The 18,474-nt window shown below is 39.0% G+C and overlaps 1 pseudogene; it reads right to left on the reverse strand.

The window, feature by feature from the left end:
* Positions 1-4,748: 4,748 nt before the first annotated feature.
* Positions 4,749-8,687, reverse strand: LOC116272401 (annotated as a pseudogene).
* Positions 8,688-18,474: the final 9,787 nt, after the last annotated feature.

Raw genomic sequence — 18,474 nt, forward strand, 5'->3', positions numbered from 1 at the left:
AAAAAAAGAAGCCTTAAAAGGGAAATGTATCTGGAAGGTTAGCCACCTGGAAAAAGCATTGTGTGCTGCTCTGCAGTTTGGTAGCTACCCTCTCCTGCCCCTACCAATGATACAGGGTTCCTGAGAGTGTCAGCAGGAAAGACTGGCAAGGCCTAATGTTTCCTCAACACACAGATATGTTTAGATACTAACAGTTCCCTTTCCTTTGCTGCCTGTTGCTTTCATGCATTTTATTATTGCCACTACAATTAACTTAGGTGGTTGAATCATTAGTTTTGTGGATCTTATGCATCATAATTTGCTATTTTCAATGATAACAATTTATTTTCAAACTAACAGAGCTCTTTAGAAACCTCTTGGTATCTTCATGCAATTGGTAATATTCTTGCCTTGGTTCCTTCTGAACCTTAGGCCTTGGCAGATCACATGGTGCTTCTCCCAGTCCTTGTTCTGACAGAATGCCCCATCAGTCACCCACTGAGACAAAGCACAGACTCTCCATTCCTCCACAGCAGAAGCTGTGGTAAGTACAACTTTCTGATTGACTGGCTTCAGCTGAATCATATTACTTACTCTGCCAGTCTTTGCAGTTTCAACTTTGCAAAGGCTTACTCTAGAAACTTTTTAAGATAAATTTTGCAGACCATGTGGGAGTATAGAAGTTAGAATCAGATTGCAAAATAATGTGTCATCTTTGAGAATCATCTAAATTATGAGGAGAAAAAAGGATGGCTTTTAGCAAATAAATGGATAATTCATATTTGCTAAACTTGACATATAGACCATGCAATATGGTATTAATAAGCATCTTTATGGTTCTGTGAATAAATTCAGTTTATTAAGATAAACAATAAATGTACAAAAATCTGTTAAAGCAAAAAAATGGAGATGATTTATAAAGGTGGAACAATCATACATATCTTTTAAAATATTTTGGTATTGAAATACCAACAGGTTTTTTTCGTTTTGTTTTGTTTTTTTTTGGGTGAGTGAGGGCAGTCTTACTCTGTCTCCCAGACTGGAGTGTAGTGGCATGATCTCCACTCACTGCAACCTCTGCCTCCCAAGTTCAAGTGTTTCTCCTCCCTCAGCCTCCCGAGTAGCCTGGACTACAGCCATGGGTCACCACACCTGGCAAATTTTTTGTATATTTAGTAGAAATGGACTTCACTATGTTGGCCAGGCAGTCTCAAACTCCAGACCTCAGTTAATCTGCCCACCTCTGCCTCTCAAAATGCTGAGATTACAGCTGTAAGCCACAGTGATTTGTGTGGATAAGGGTCTCACGTCCATATGATTGCAGCAAATTCAAATGTGGCAGTGGGCTCTGGAGCATGATTGTTGTAACAGTGATGAGTGGGTGTTGTAAGTAACCACACCAGTGGGTTACACAGGCTGTGATTTGAGTCACTAGCAGACTTCTACCAATACCTGGTCCCCAAAGCAGACCAAACTGACTCCATATTTCTGGGCTGGAGCTTCAGTGTCTGCATGTTTAATATAGTTCTCTTCCACAAGTGCCAGTGTGGCAAGACAAGGGTTAAACAGGAAAGAAAAACATGTTTTCCTCTGCTTAACCAGCTCATTCCAAGGACGGTTATAAGATAACACTGCCTGAAAAGTCGAGGCCAAAGATAGGTTTCCAAACATCCAACACTGGAGCAAAGTTGAAAAGAAAAATGAATACTTATACTCTCTCCTTCTCTGAACCATTAATTATGACAATGTTTCCCAATGCTTGTATTTAGTAAGACTTGAAGGTTTCTGTTTTTCTTTCAACTCAGCGGCAAGGTCACAAGTTATGCAAGGCTACAAGTTATGCTAAGTCAACAGTTACACTATAAATTATGTAACCTGTCATAGTATAATTAGCTGCTTTAGTTCTGCTTTTGTAATTTTGCTTATAAATACTCCACTCAGTCTTTGTTCAATGCTCAACCTTTTTGGATGTAAGTGTGCTGAGCCAGGGTACCTAAATAAATCCTTCTCTTTCCCCCTATCAGTCTCTCTGGTCCTCTGCTTCCTGCAACATTATTGGTGAGACAGCCAGGAGTGGAGATGACAAGTTTACTGTCTCCTTTGCCTCTAGGGCCTTAAGCCCTGGGTCTCAGGAGTCCTGTGAGCCCAGAAGCACCATTGAGAGAACTTTAGTCTGGAGGGGAGATCAGCCTTTTTGTGACCTGGTGCCCCTACCCAGCATTGCAATGGTACATAAGGGTTACAGGATGACTCCAGAACAGCCAGCTTCAGAAATCACAGTAAGATATTGGGATTGAAGGCAGGACCGATTCCATAAGGACCAAAGGGGAGCCAAATAACCTCCTAGGGTGTAACCGGTAATCCAACCCAGAGCGGGTACAGGCAGTGAGAGTGGCTTACTAATTCAGAAGAAATTTACACCCCAACCAACACAGCATGTGAGAGTGGCTGGCTAAGTCACCTCAGAAGAAAACTGAAGGTAGTGAAAGTGGCTCACCTCCCCAACTGGGAACATGGGAACTAGGAGTGGGGTGGTGTGTGAAAGTGTGTGAATGGAGAGGCCTAACTAGGTTAATCAGCAACGAAGTGACGAACCACAAGTCTCTTAGCAAAGACTGTGCTCCAAGCCAAGTGTGCAGCCGAACAAGACAAGTGGCAATCTGCACATGGCTAATAGAAACTACCCCACAACTGCAGCAGTTGTGGTGGGATTAAGAGACTCTCCAAAGCTAAGTAACATCTAAAAGCCCCCACAATAGGAGAAGGTATAGCTGGTCCCAAACAAAAGTAAAATGTCAGCAAGACTGCATCATAACTGGAAGGAAATGGAAAGAGTCATCAAAGCATACACCATTCAAATATATGCTAAACAAAACTTTAAGAAAAACTTTGCAGGGGACTATAAAATTAAGCTAACCCCTAAAAGGTGAAAACCTCTCTGTAAAGTAAACTGGACCTCTTTTGGTGTTAAATAGGTGACCAAAAACACTATACACAGGGAAACAATTGGTCATGTGTTTGAGGTAATGACAGGGGTCTGAGGAGTGTCAGGGCAGACAGACCAATTTTCTTAAATTAACTCATAATTAAATATAATACAAACAAGAACAGCATGAATCCAGCCCTGTTTAGCAGCTTACTGCAAAACACTTGTAGCACAGGCTGAGACAAAAGTGAAAATAAAAGCAACTTCACCAGCAAACACTGAGTTAAGAGAAAGTCCCAAGGACAGCAAGTAAAACTAGTTTTACAAAAACTGCAAAAGGAAAAAAAATTCTCCTCCATATGTCATAGCCTACCCCACTTTGCTGAGGCCAACAGTCCCCCAAGAGTCAGGTTCCATTGCTAGCACACCCCAAGTTTCACCCCAGAGGGAAGAATCAGAGCCTTGAGAGGCCAGGGAGTCACGATAGTCAACCAGGCCATCTCAAATCTGGTCATGCGCAAGCTATGCAAATGCCTTTCAGGGAAATGTGAGGACTCATCTATTAAAATGACCAGTGCCACATCCAAGTGGGGAAGGGGGCAACACACCTTCATCTATTAGCTCTTTTAAACCACTAATCTACTAAATTTAAACTACCACACTCCCTCCTACACAGAAAAGCCCCAAGCTTTCATAGGTCTAATGCAGTCCATCTTTATAACACACAGTCCAACCTGGCAAAATTACAGGCAACTTCTCCTAATGTTGTTTAACACAGAGGAGTGCCACAGGATAACACAGGGAGCTCTTCACTGTCGAGAAGCCAATTCACCAGGAAACACAGAAAATGCTCAGGTGTATACTCAGGGTCAGTTCCCAGAAGCAGGACCCAACTGGGACCCAGATAATGCAAGCCAGCATCAGCGCCTGCGGAGTACCGGGAGGCACCAGTGATACAAGTGGTACAAAATGCTTATACTTTAATAAATCTCATTCCAGCAAGTGCTACCTGATTTACAGTTGTAACTTAAACAGTGTCTTCTTTTATATCTGCTTAGCCCAAGTTAGTCAACTTGTATTTGCATTTCAACAAAACAAAAAAGCTATGCAACTCACCTAGACGAGGCTCCCACAAGTTCAAAGACTCTCCCACAATCTTTTTTTTTTTTTTAGATTGGTATTATAACATTTAGTAAAATAATGCTGTAGGTTAATAGAAACAGCAAAGAACCAAATAATTAAAATGCAAGCTATGTAAAACCCCAACTAAAACTCAAAAGTGTCTAATGTATTCATTCATTAGCTAACTAAAAGCCCCCCAAAATACTATATATAGTCTGTACTATATATAGTACAATATAATAAAGTATGCAAAACAACTGGCAATTTTCAGTTATCGAAATTGTGGATTTTGCATTTTGTATCCTTTTCGAAATCAAGAAAAAAATTTTTTGAATGTTATATAACATACATATAAAACAAGATAGAAAAATATATTATAAACTTGTAACAATGGCTGTAAATACATTATCTTACATGTTTCTCACAGGCAATAGGTTGGTTATGGTACATACATAGCATGAAACTAAGATAATAAAGAATAGACAAAAACACATGTCAGCTGTACGATAACATACAAGCGACACTCCCATCTACCCAGGCTAAAAAATTACATAGTACTGTCAGGAAAAAAGCCTTAAAAACTACATATTTTAATAAGAAATAAATTCAAGAAAGAATAATACTGAGAACCAAGGCATTCAGAGATTTCAAAAGTCATGCTTTTTTCAGTTGATCCAAAATTTTGTCAACCAAGTTTTCAAAAGGTTGTTCAGAGCCAACATTATCCATAAATGTCACACATTTATTATTTCATATATTTACTTTCTTCCACATAAAAGACTTTCTATAAACATCTAAAATGTCCAGGTATAACATAGTTGAGATGAAACTGGATCAAATACTGGTATTGTTTTTAAAAACTATCACCTTAAGTGTTTGAGTGTTGCAAACTTATTAAAGCAACCAAACAATATTAAAATCAAAATGGCACAGCATATATTGTAAATAAATCAAAACTGTGTCTGCAACAGAAAGACAAAGCAATGGCATATTAAACCAAAGCTAGCTGGATACAAAACAATGAATGTCTATTGCAAAGTATAAATAAACTGACAACGGTTTCCAAGTGAGACAAGATGGCAGGGGAGGTCACCAAGAAGGTAATGACTCAACTTCCTGCTGACCTCTGACTATGATGCTGGGAAGGTGTGGAAGAGGGGATGAGTTGCTAAGCTGGGGGGGAGTCCACTGTCACTTGAGATTTGTCACATCTGGTACTGAGCAGTTAATGATTATTCACTCAAGTGTTTAGATGTAGGCTTTGTATACAAATTGCTTCAACTATATAACTAGCTGTTTCAGCTTCTTGAGAAATTAGAAGTTTAAGCTGAAATGGGGTTGAGTATTTATATACACTATGATGTTAGTTTTTCACATTCTTTTAAAGTTAACGGGTGAGGGAGGCAGAAGTTACTGAAACAGTAAAAGGATACACTACACCAGTTATCTGGTATGATATAAAGACATGTGATTAAATCTGGGTGATTTAAAACATTGTTTTCCAGAATGAAAATCACAAAGATTCACTTTTCTGAAAACATTTGCTAGGTATCCTATTATCTCAAATTATTTAAAAATAAAATAAAAATCAAAACCAAATGAATGCATCCCCCTTATCCAAATAAAACAAAGCTCTAATTTTGTCTGTAAACTGAAGTTCAGATGACACATCATTTTTATCTCAGAATCCTTTGGCTTAACATTGAATATTGGAATAACCAAAAGTATTAAATCATTTTTTAAAGAATGATGTTTTAAAACTTACTAGTCAGGCATTAGAAAAGTTATCAAATCTTTTCACAGTATCAGATTTGGCAAATTTGCATCAAGGTAATGTGGCAAAAATCACATAATTCAAACCATCAACTCATTTGTCTCCCTCATATCTTTTTTCACATACTAGGTGATTGAGTAACATGCATTAACTTGTATTCTGAGGGAGGAGTTGATCTTTATGAGACACTTGACTAAATGACCATGAAGGAAAATAAGGCACTTTCTTTTCTTTAGACTTATTCCAATACTTAAAAAATAATTAAAAAAAAAAGACAAAAAGGCTCTTCTGGTCTTTTGTTTCTTGACAACCACCAGAAAAAAATTTAATGAAATAAAGGGTTTCCTTGTTCTTTTTTTATAACACTTGAAAGTATAAAATGCTACATTTCCAAAAATATATATATATTTTTTCTGCACCAGCACCCTTGCATAGTAAACGTATCTACTTTTTGTACGTTTGTTTCAATGCACTACACTGTATCTACAATTTCATTACATATATACAGCAAATAGGCAAGCATGGTTTCTACATCCTTAATGATTGTTTTCCATACAGGGAGGTTTAAAAAAAAATACTTGAACAGTTTGCCCAGCAACGTGACACATAATGCATGTACCTTGTTCTCACACTTTTTTAGAAGGTGTAAAATGAAGATTCAGTAATTTTAACTCAGGTGTTTATCTTTTTCAAAACAGTGTTGCAGTTTTGTTATTTGCATTACTTTTCAAAACTCCTTACGTTTTTCTCTCATGGCACACTTTCTTCTAATATTTCAAATTTTGGCAGGCAATATAAAAAAGGCTGCAACTTCTGCTGAGGGCACTGTAGTGACTAAACAGCACATCAAATTTTGAATACTTTTGAAATCGCTTAACCAATGATATCCCTGACCGAAGGTTCATGCATGATGCAGCATCACACAGTACATTCAGAGAGCTTTGACTTCACTATGAGAAGAAAAAGATTCCTAGAAGTCTCTTACAGTAACTACCTCTGTCATTGAGTAGTTAAGGTCCACCTGTCTCCCCTTCTTAAGAGAGGCCTTCTTACCGTTCGCTTAGGGTGGGATATTAAAAGATGATCAGTGCCGTGGGATAAATTGGGCCTTATTGCTTTACTACTATTCAGTGCAGTTTCTAGAATCACTTTCATCCAACCAGGAAAAAAAAAAAAAAAAAAAAAAAGCTGAGTTGGAGGACAATTTCTTTGTCTTTTGTTTGGTTAGATGGTAAGACGAATGAACAAGTGCCTCAGCTCGCTGCACTGATGACAGGCAAGCAAAGGCAATTACCAGTTAACTGATCCCAGGCAGGCATGGTCAGGTCATCATTAGGCTAAGAGTTCAGAGGTTAGAAGGTCATAAGTTAGTTGCCGGTGGCAGCTCGGTCTGTGGTCACAATCCTGTGGTAAGGATGGACACGAATATTGTGCGTTGGATAGCCACCGCACCTAATACACCACTAGGTTCAACAGGACACTCAAGGATTGATGTAGCTGGTGCCAATGTGTAGGGGTACTCATAGGGTGTATAGATTAAACCAGCTTCTGGCCCTGGAGGAGCTATTGCAGCAGTTGGGTGAAGAGTTCCGTTTGGCATGACAGCGGTCTGTATTTGTCTGATCAAAGGCATTATGGTAGGGCTAGCTGGAGTAGGAGTAGGCAGGGCAGCTGGAGGGAGAACCGACTCAGGCTCAGTAATGATCCTTGGAGCAGCCTGGGCTATTGCTGCAAGAGAAAACGCAATGGCTCGTGATTTAATGTTGGCATCTCTGTAGGTGCCATTCAGAATCACAAGGTCCATCACAGCTGCATCTTCTTCAGGCTGTCGTCTCCTTCTGCTGCAGGTACCAATAATTTCTTCACTTCTTCAACTCTGTCTTCAATTTGATTTCTGTTCTGTTCTGAGCATCTTCCACAGTGATTAGTACATGTAAATCTTCATTTAGATACTCCCAATTGGGCTTGCCTCTATTTTGCTCCTCCTTTTTTTTAATCCCTCATTGAGCCTTTGCCTCCGACCATGATTTTACATCCGGTTTGTGCTTCAAGTTGTTTGGCCGTAAGTCCTCTAGGTCCAAGGATTCTCCCAACAAAATAAAAATCTGGGTATTCTTTTACAGGCACATAAAGTTTGTCTTGTAAATGAACAATAGGTCCCACAGCATCAGGCAATTCTGCACTCCTTATCTCTGTACTGCCATTTAATTTGCCATTGTACATGTCTTTCCGTACTCTGCTAATTTCTTCGTCCAGCAACCTCTCGAGGTGGTTGAATATGTCCCCGAAGTTACGCAGGCTGCTCCTGACCTTCTAGGGCTTCCGCTTCTCCTTGGTTTCCACTTCCCCGACCATATTCCCCGCTCCGCAGCTCACTTCGCCCGCCGAAGAAGAGAGAGGGGCGGGGACCAGCCCCGGGCGCGGGCCGCCTCCGCGCCGGCTCCCGCTCTGGCTACCGCACCTGGCCCCCGGGCAGCTGGCACCGCGCGCTCTCGCGCTCGCCCGCCCCCTGCAGGCTCTTTCCGTCCGGGCCAACGCACTCCCAGTCGCCGCCGCAGTCGGCCGCCTGGCTCGGCGCTTCCCTCAAGAGGCGGGCTAGCGAGCGGAAGGCGGATCTCGGCTGGCCCAGTGCGTGCGCGGGGCGCCGACCGCTGGCCGCTGGCGCCGGACGAGGAGGAGCCGCGGCGCCGGACAAGGAGGAGCCGCGGCCCCGGCTCGCTCGGCTGGTAGCGCCCGCTCAGCGCCGCCGTCGCCTGTGCCGCAGGCTGGACGGTCTCTCTGGGCTGGTAGCCGCCAGGGCGCCTCTGTAGCTGCTGCTGCAGTCGCGCTCTGACTCCCTCCCCCTGCCCCCGCCCCGCTCCCTTACTTGGAGGCGTAGTTGGCCTCCTGTCCCACAATCTTTAGGGAAGCACTAACCTTAAAACCTACAACGAGACCATCCTGGCTAACACGGTGAAACCCCGTCTCTACTAAAAAAAAAAAAAAAAAAAAAAAAAAAAAAAAACGAGCCAGGCGAGCTGGCGGGCGCCTGTAGTCCCAGCTACTCGGGTGGCGGAGGCAGGAGAATTGCGTGAATCCGGGAGGCGGAGCTTGCAGCGAGCCGAGATCCGGACACTGCACTGCAGCCTGGGCGACAGAGCCAGACTCTGTCTCAAAAAAAAAAAAAAAAAAAAACCTACAACTTGCCAAACCATAAATAGGCCTTGATGCAGTACGTGGATGACCTTCCTTTAGCAGCCCCAACCCAGGAGGACTGTTTGATCAAAAACCCAGACCTCCTCATCTCCTGTGAAAAGCAGGTTACAAATGACCCTATTTTTTCATAAACTGCTCAAATATGTAGGTTTCATAGTAAGTCATGTAGAGTGCCAGCTTGGCCATAAGCAGAAGCAAGCCGTTTGTACACTGCCAACGACAACCACTAGTTGTCAAACAAGAAATATTCCTAGAAACAACAAAATTCCACCATATCTAAATCCAAATTTTTAACTGATGCCTAAGCCATTATATAAAATTACAAAATGGGTAAGAATTAAACCCTCCCCTGGAAAACTAAACAGCAAAAAGCATTTAAACAAATCAACAAAGCCTTCACTCAAGTCCTAGGGTTCGAACTGCCAAATGTAACTAAGCCTTTCTTTCTATATATCCATAAATGAAAAGAAATGGCTATAGGGTCCTTAAATTATAAAATTACAGCATTGTCCAGTGGCATATGTATCTAAACAGACTCTGTGGCACTAGGATGGCCTCCTTGCCTTAAGGCATTAGCCACTACTGCCTTGCTAATGGAAGAGGCTAACAAACTGACTTTGAGACGACAGTTAAGTGTCCAGGTGCCACACTCAGTCAAAACTCTGATGAGCCAAAGAAAGAACCACTGTTTCTCAAATTTGAGAATAATGCAGTACCAAGGGCTTGGATACAAAAACCATTACATTACTTAGAAAACAGTAAACACCTTAAATCCGACCACCCTGCTTCCAGTCAAACCTGAAGCTCCCCTCCACAGCTGTATCTAAACAGTGGGAGAGGTATTTTTCTGAACAGGGAGATCTTACCAATCAACCCCTCAAAAACCCAGATGTCAAATACTTCGTAAATGGAAGTATTTTGTGCTAGAAAGAATCCAACAAGCCAGAAATGCAGTGGTAACATTAAAATCTCTAGTAGAAGCTCAATCTCTGCCTACTGGAGTGTGAGCACAAAAGGCAAAATTAATAGCCCTAATAAGAGCCCTTTTGCTACCAAAAGACAAAAAGGTCAATATTTATACAGACTCTAAATACACTTTTACCACACTACATATTCATAGAACTGTATATAAAAAGAAAATCTCTTAACAGCTGGAGGCAAATAAATAAAGTACAAAGAAAAAAAATCTATAGCCCTTAACAGCTCTATAGACTCCAGAAAAAGCAGCAATAATGCGTTATTGGTTGTACCAAAAGGCAGGGACATCAAAAGCCAAAAGAAACAGGAAAGCTAATAAGAAGGCAAAACAGGAAAAAATAATTTTGCTGCATTTTGTTTTTAAAAAACCTTAAATATGCTTCTCATCCTAGAACCTCCACTCCAAAAGATCCTAAGTTACACTCGGATCTGGTAACTAACAAGAGGGCCTGGCTTACCCAAAAACTAGAAAATACGTTATGAAAAAATGGTAAAAATTCTATAATAGAAAATTAGCCATTCCAGAAATCATAGCCCCTAAATTTGTAAAGCTAATTTATAAAAAAACTCATATAAGAAAAACGGCACTAAAAATTTCTGAAATGCTACTTCTAAGTACCAGGACTCACTGCTGTCACTCAAATAGTTTGTGAACAATGCGTAACTTATGCTTAAAACAACCCAAGGCAAGTCCTATCCGGCCCCCAGGAATCCAAAAAATAAAAGCTATGCCTTGTAAAAACTTACTTGTAAACTTCACCAAACTGTCTCATGACAGGGTTTATTGTTATATACTAGCACTTATTTACACCTTTTTTAAAAAAGTTAAGGCTTTCCCACCAGGACAGAAAAAGCAAACACAAGTGATTAAAATACTGTTTAAAAAACATTCTCCTCAGGTTTAAACTGCCTCTAACTTTAAGTCAAACAATAGTTCAGCAATTATAGTTGAAATAATTTAAAATCTAGCAAAGTTGTGTAAAACAAAATAAAAGTTACACACAGCCTACCAACCACAAATTTTTAAAAAAGAAAATAAAACACATAAACCAAACACTCAAGCAGTTAATTGAAAAATTATCAAAAAACTCAATTATGATAGAATCAAATCCTGCCCAAGGTGCTCATCCTGGTCAGGTGCACCCCCACTAAATAAACTAGGTATTCACCCTATAAAATTTTGTTCAATCAGCCACACTCAATCAAAAGTCAAATTAAAAGTAATATCTGTAAACTAAAGAAATTATCCATCAAAAAGCAAATGCAGTCTTTAAAAATAGCCATACAAAATATTCATACTTAGGTATGAGTATGAATATACATTAAAAAGTATGTACATTTTTTAATGTACATAAAAAAATGCCTTTACGCCTGAGAGAATAAACATGCTTCTTTAAATCTAAAGACTCTGTTTGAGTTAAAAAATGAAACCCAACTTCTCTAGAACCCATGTGCGGTGGACCCCATACTGTAATGTTATCCACACCCACTGCTGTTAAAATTGCAGGAATCATGCTTTAGATTCTTTATGGTGGGTTGAAACTGGCAGTACAAGACAAGTAAATGAGCCAGCAGGACCCAAACCATGAAACCCAGCTAATCATGAAACAAGAATGGGTTGTCACTGAGAACAACGGCCCTGCTGTTGTCACTCCAAAAACAGACCAGTCTATGCAAGACTAAAGATTAATAAGACGACGACAAGCCCTACTCTAGTCACACTCCAGAAAATAGCTAGTCTATGCACAGCAAAAACTTTAAAATTCACCAAGCAAGTAAATATAGTTAAAAATCTTAAGTCTAATAACTTGCACTGTAATACTAATAATTTTATTGCTATTCTGTCGCTATGCTCAACCTCCTTCCCTTGGTATGAATCTCTTGTAACCATGCTAAATATAAATATGCTATTCATTGCTTTGCTGTTATTTCCCCACTAAACCATGATAAAAATAAAGCACCCATAAAATGGTGCCCACCCTCTACACATAATACGTAGTCTGAAACAATATAACCAGCCACACTGCTACTCAGTTAATAGCTCTAACTAAATATCGACCTTCGCCCAAAGAAGAAACATGCTTTCCCATAAAGCATAAAATAATCCTAATGACTTCTATTAAATTTCTCCTTTAAAGGTATCAAAAAAGAGAAAAAATGTGGCAAGACAAGGGTTAAAAAGGAAAGAAAAACAAGCTTTTATCTGCTTAGCTAGCTCACTCCAAGGACAGTTATAAAACAACACTGTCTAAAAAGTTGAGGCCAAAGGAGGAGGTTGCAGATACCCCTGACTGGAGGAAAGTTGAAAGAAAAGCAAATTGCTTTACTGTCTCTCCTTCTCTGAAGCATTCATTTTGACTATGTTTACCAATGATTGTATTTATTAAAATTTGTAGGTTCCAGTTTTTCTTTCAACACAGCTGCAAAACCCGGCTATGCAAGTCAAGAAGTTATGCTAAGTCAACAATTATGCTGTAAGTTGCATAAGCTTTCATTGTATAATTAGCTGCTTTAGTTCTGCTTCTGTAAGTTTGCTTACAAAAACCCTGCTCAGTCATTCTTCAATACTCAGCCTTTCTGGATATAAGTTTGCTGATCTGGTGCATCTAAATAAATTCTCCTGTTTCCCCATGTCAGCCTCTATGGTCCCCTATTTCCCACAACACCAGTTATGTTCCCAAAGCTTTTTCTTTCTTTGAGACAGAGTCTCACTCTGTCGCCCAGGCTGGAGAGTAGTCTCACCGTACTGCAGCCTCTGCCTCCTGGGTTCAAGCAATTCTCCTGCCTTAGACTCCTGAATAGCTGGAACTACAGATATGCACCACATGCACCACCATGCTAGGCTAATTTTTGTATTTGTAGTAGAGACAGGTTTTCGCCGTGTTGGCCAGGAAGGTCTCAAGCTCCTGACCTCATCATCTGCCAGTGTCAGCATCCCAAAGTGCTAGGATTACAGGCATGATCCACCACACGTGGCCAGCTTTTTGGTTTTTTTTTTTTTTTTTTTGTATTTGTGATAAGCCAAAAGGAAGGATAACACATAAACATGCTGAGTAGGGCATTTTGCTCACTCAAGTTTGTGCTATTGCCCGCTGAGCTGGTTAATGCTGATAATATGTGGAATTATTTTTGGAAATGTTTTATCATTATTGAAAAACTAAACTCCTAGGAATAGCATTCGGACTCCAACGTTATTTTTTTTTAACAACTGCAGTACGTACTTCACAGCATAACATAGTTACAAGGAGTAACTGAGTAAGCAGGTACTACTTGCTGAGAACAATTCCTCGTGGTTATGGTGAGGCGGAGCTATTCTTTACAACACAAAGAGAAAAGAAATTTTTCAGAACATTTTATTGAGTAACAAGGCTTTTTGTCAGCTGATGCTCTTGGGTTTTCCATTATTAAAACTTCATATTCATGAATTTTATTCTTCCAATGTAGTCTTTCCCAGAGACAGACTGAACTTCAAGACAAAAGTGAATTTTCAGATGTGGACAAGCTAACTTTTAAGGATAATAAGTAATCTTTTAAATATAAGTTCCAATGTGAATACCAGTTTTTATAACTTAAGGATCTAGAAAGCTTAGTTTTGGCAAAACATATCTATTGGTATAAAAAATAAACAAACCAAAGAGGCAAAAAAACAGTAGTTACATATTGGAACATTTTTATTCTTTGACAAAACTACAGTTACAGCTATGTCACCTAATTTTCATATCATGAAGCTTTATATAATTGGGTGTTTTTACTTTTTAAAATTTTCATCATGACTAATAATTTCAGAGTTTGAGCTAAGCTCGTAAATACATTATTAACTTGTCAGATTTAAAATAAGTGATTTAAAAACGTATTTCTTCCTTTATATGGCATACAAGGATGTTATTTTTCTTTAAATTTGCTGATTCTGTTGATTTCCTCAAATTTAGAAAACCTCACTTTTAGTGAAAGGGTGGAGATAAAAGAATATTAAGAGTCCAGAAACTGGTGCCCTGACTATGGCCCTGCCTTAGACTGTCTCACTTTGTAGTCACTTTGTAAGTGTAAAATAAACATGTAGAGCCTATCATCTCTAAAATTCTTTCCAGCTTAAGAAATCTTTATATTTGTATGTAACCAATTGGTTAGTCTTATGAAAGTCATCTTCAAATCAGGAAGTATAGTATTTTGAAAAGTTAAATGAAGGGCTTAGTAAATTTTGTGAATATTTGTTAAGATATTTGTGTTAAATCATTGACATTTAATAGAATTCAAATGATTATCAACAAGCCATTTGAATTCTTCACTGTCACTGAGTTAATTTTTCCTGTTGGGAAATACAATTTTGTAAGCAAAGTTAATTATTTTAAATATAAGAACACTCTGACAGGCAAATACATTGGCAAGTGGTTATGTTTGGAATTTCACAACATTCTCTTGAGAAAAAGTGCATCTAGTTATTTTTGCTGAAGTTCCCATGCTCCAGCCCATTGCCCCCACACGGCACCACTCTTTTTGGTCTTGCTATTATTGTTAAGGAAAGACTCATGGGAAAACCATTTATGCTTCATGCAGATGCAGGAAATGTGCTCAGGCGTCTTTAAACGAATTAGTTCTCTTCTGGAGATATACCTCATGTGGGTGCTGCTGTAGGTGCTGTGCCCATCTCGTATCAGCACTCAAGTGAGTTCTGTATTTTGACTGCAGCAGGTTCACCTACTGAATAGCAGTTTGTGTACTCTGTGAATTATTTCATGTATCACTGAAGGTCTTTTTGTAGATATAAATTAGTCAAAGCATTGGTTTGGGAGTTACAGTGTCATTTTGTTGTTAATGACATTTCTGAAGTAATTTCTGTGATAACATGTAAAGACCCTGCTGAGGAAAGGACACATTACAACGAAGGACTTCTCATTTAGGCTTCCCAGGTGAAGTGCTTAAAAGTGTTTTCTTTTATTATTATTATTATTATTATTCTAGGGTACGTGTGCACAACAAGCAGATTTGTTACATATGTATACGTGTGCCACATTGGTGTGCTGCACCCATTAACTTGTCATTTACATTAGGTATATCTCCTAACGCTATCCCTGCCCCGTCCCCCTTCCCCACAATAGGCCCCAGTGTGTGATATTCCCTTCCTGTGTCCAAGTGATCTCATTGTTCAATTCCCACCTATGAGTGAGAACATGCAGTGTTTGGTTTTCTGTTCTTGTGATAGTTTGCTGAGAATGATGGTTTCCAGCTGCATCCATATCCCTACAAAAGACACAAACTCATCCTTTTTTATGGCTGCATAGTATTCCATGGTGTATATGTGCCACATTTTCTTAATCCAATCTGTCACTGATAGACATTTGGATTGATTCCAAGTCTTTGCTATTGTGAATAGTGCCGCAATAAACATATGAGTGCATGTGTCTTTATAACAGCATGATTTATAATCCTTTGGGTATATACCCAGTAATAGGATGGCAGGGTCAAATGCTATTTCTAGTTCTAGATCCTTGAGGAATCGCCACACTGTTTTCCACAATAGTTGAACTAGTTTACAGTCCCACCAACAGTGTAAAAGTGTTCCTATTTCTCCACATCCTCCCCGGAACCTGTTGTTTCATGACTTTTTAATGATTGCCATTCTAATTGATGTGAGATGGTATCTCATTGTGGTTTTGATTTGCATTTCTCTGATGGCCAGTGATGATGAGCATTTTTTCATGTGTCTGTTGGCTGTATGAATGTCTTCTTTTGAGAAGTGTCTGTTCATATCCTTTGCCCACTTTTTGATGGGAATGTTTGTTTTTTCTTGTAAATTTGTTAGAGTTCTTTGTAGATGATGGATATTAGCCCTTTGTCAGATGAGTAGATTGCAAAAATTTTCTCCCCTTCTGTAGGTTGCCTGTTCACTCTGATGGTAGTTTCTTTTGCTGTGCAGAAGCTCTTTAGTTTAATTAGATCCCATTTGTCAATTTTGGCTTTTGTTGCCATTGCTTTTGGTGTTTTAGACATGAAGTCCTTTCCCATGCCTATGTCCTGAATGGTATTCCCTAGGCTTTCTTCTAGGGTTTTTATGGTTTTAGGTCTAACATTTATGTCTCTAATCCATCTTGAGTTAATTTTCATATAAGGAGTAAGGAAAGGATCCAGTTTTAGTTTTCTACTTATGGCTGGCCAGTTTTCCCAGCACCAACAATTAAATAGGGAATCCTTTTTCAATTTCTTGTTTTTGTCAGGTTTGTCAAAGATCAGATGGCTGTAGATATGTGATGTTATTCTTGAAGGCTCTGTTCTGTTCCATTGGTCTATATCTCTGTTTTGGTACCAGTACCATGATGTTTTGGTTACTGTAGCCTTGTAGTATAGTTTGAAGTCAGGTAGTGTGATGCCTCCAGCTTTGTTCTTTTGACTTAGGATTGTCTTGGAGATGTGGGCTCTTTTTTGGTTCCATATGAACTTTAAAGCAGTTTTTTTTTTTTTTCCAATTCTGTGAAGAAAGTCATTGATAACTTAATGGGGATGGCATTGAATCTATAAATTACCTTGAGCAGTATGGCCATTTTTACAATATTGATTCTTCCTATCCATGAGCATGGTATGTTCTTCCATTTGTTTGTGTCCTCTTCTATTTCACTGAACAGTGGTTTGTGATTCTCCTTGAAGAGGTCCTTCACATCTCTTCTAAGTTGGATTCCTAGGTATTTTACTCTCTTTGAAGCAATTGTGAATGGGAGTTCATTCATAATTTTGCTCTCTATTTGTCTGTTGTTGGTGTATAAGAATGCTTGTGATTTTTGCACATTGATTTTGTATCCTGAGACTTTGCTGAAGTTGCTTATCAGCTTGAGGAGATTTTGAGGTGAGATGATGGGGTTTTCTAAATATACAAAGTTTGACTTCTTCTTTTCCTAATTGAATACCCTTTATTTTTTTCTCTTGCCTGGTTGCATTAACCAGAACTTCCAATACTATGTTGAATAGGAGTGGTGAGACAGGGCATGCCTGTCTTGTGTCAGCTTTCAAAGGGAATGCTTCCAGTTTTTGCCCATTCAGTATGATATTGACCGGGGGTTTGTTATAAATAGCTCTTATTATTTTGAGATACGTTCCATCAATACCGAATTTATTGAGAGTTTTTAGCCGGAAGGCCTGTTGATTTCATTAACTGTTCAGTGTCTAGCATACTAGGTGGAATTTTCCCAAAAACTCTTCCGCAAAAACTATTTTTCGCGGGCCTTATCATCTTGAGAAGGCATGATGAAACACTGCTAACTCCCATTATATAACTTTAATGTGATAGAAACACATAAATATTATTTATTTTTCCATCTATATGGTTCTTTTGTGTCTTAAGAAATTAGGTAAAAACTTGCATTTCAATTTTTGGAAAAGCTCTGAAAGTGAATTAACTTAGCAGAAGAGAACAAATGGTCATCAGACTTCTCTTGTCTGTCCCACTTTCCCATTCCAGTCTTCTTTCAGATTACCCACTTTCCTTGCTGGAGTTGGAAGAAGATGGGAAGAGAGCTGTGGGACGTTTCTGCTTTCTTCTGGGACTGAGCAAACAGCCAGACGTTTTTCTTTTGGGATCAAAATGTTTAATCCTCAAATATGAAAGAAATTTTCTCAAATTAAGCCATTTCTTAGTCCCCACAAAACAGTGAAAATACATCATCTTCAAAACATTTCCTAAACATATTGTTAGCAGTTTCTTGCTTATACCAGTCTGTGTATTCCATGAATTATTTCATGTATCGTTGAAGGTCTTTTTATAGTCACGGCACTCAGGAACATACAGAATTAACTAGAGAGCCAAGGGATTTTGAGAAGTTTGACTTTGCTGATTCCAGAGTAAATCTGCTTTGGAAAGCACTCTGTGAGATGTGATCTAGAGCCTGTCTCTGCTAGGCACTTTCCTTGGGGGTGAAAATAAAACAGTGAACCAATCAAACCCTTGTCTTCCTGAATTTCTAGTCACTGAGGCAGATGGTCAGCAAGCCATTACCCAGGACAGCAGAAGAAATGAGCTGCAGCTGACGAGTAGGGGACATGGCCACAAGAGGAAGTTTCTGACAGGCAGCCATTTGTCACAGACCTTAACAAGGGAATAAAATAAGGTGATATAATAAAGAAAATCAACTGAATAATGAGGTGTTCTGCATCTGAGATAGAATGTACATTATAGTACTGGGTTTAAAATTATTGAGCAGCATAGTGAGTAACGTTGTTATTGAGAAATTTTTATATTAATCATTTCATCTGGGCACAAATGGAATAAAATGGCTGAAATTTGCCATCTCTCAGATGAGGTGCCAAATAAACATACTTTATTTCTTTGCCTTTGTATCCAAATAAGTTTTGTATTCCACCATGCAGGTGCAAAATATATACCAGAGCAGATAAGTAGTTTGTTTGTCTTCTTTATTTCTCAATATAGAAGTGCTTAAACAACATTGCTATTTTGAGATTACTATTCCATATAAGAAAGGAATTTCATTATAGAGTAACTTTTCTTCTTCTAGCA

Source organism: Papio anubis, chromosome Y, assembly GCF_008728515.1.
Source record: "Papio anubis isolate 15944 chromosome Y, Panubis1.0, whole genome shotgun sequence".
NCBI classification, from domain to species: domain Eukaryota; kingdom Metazoa; phylum Chordata; class Mammalia; order Primates; family Cercopithecidae; genus Papio; species Papio anubis.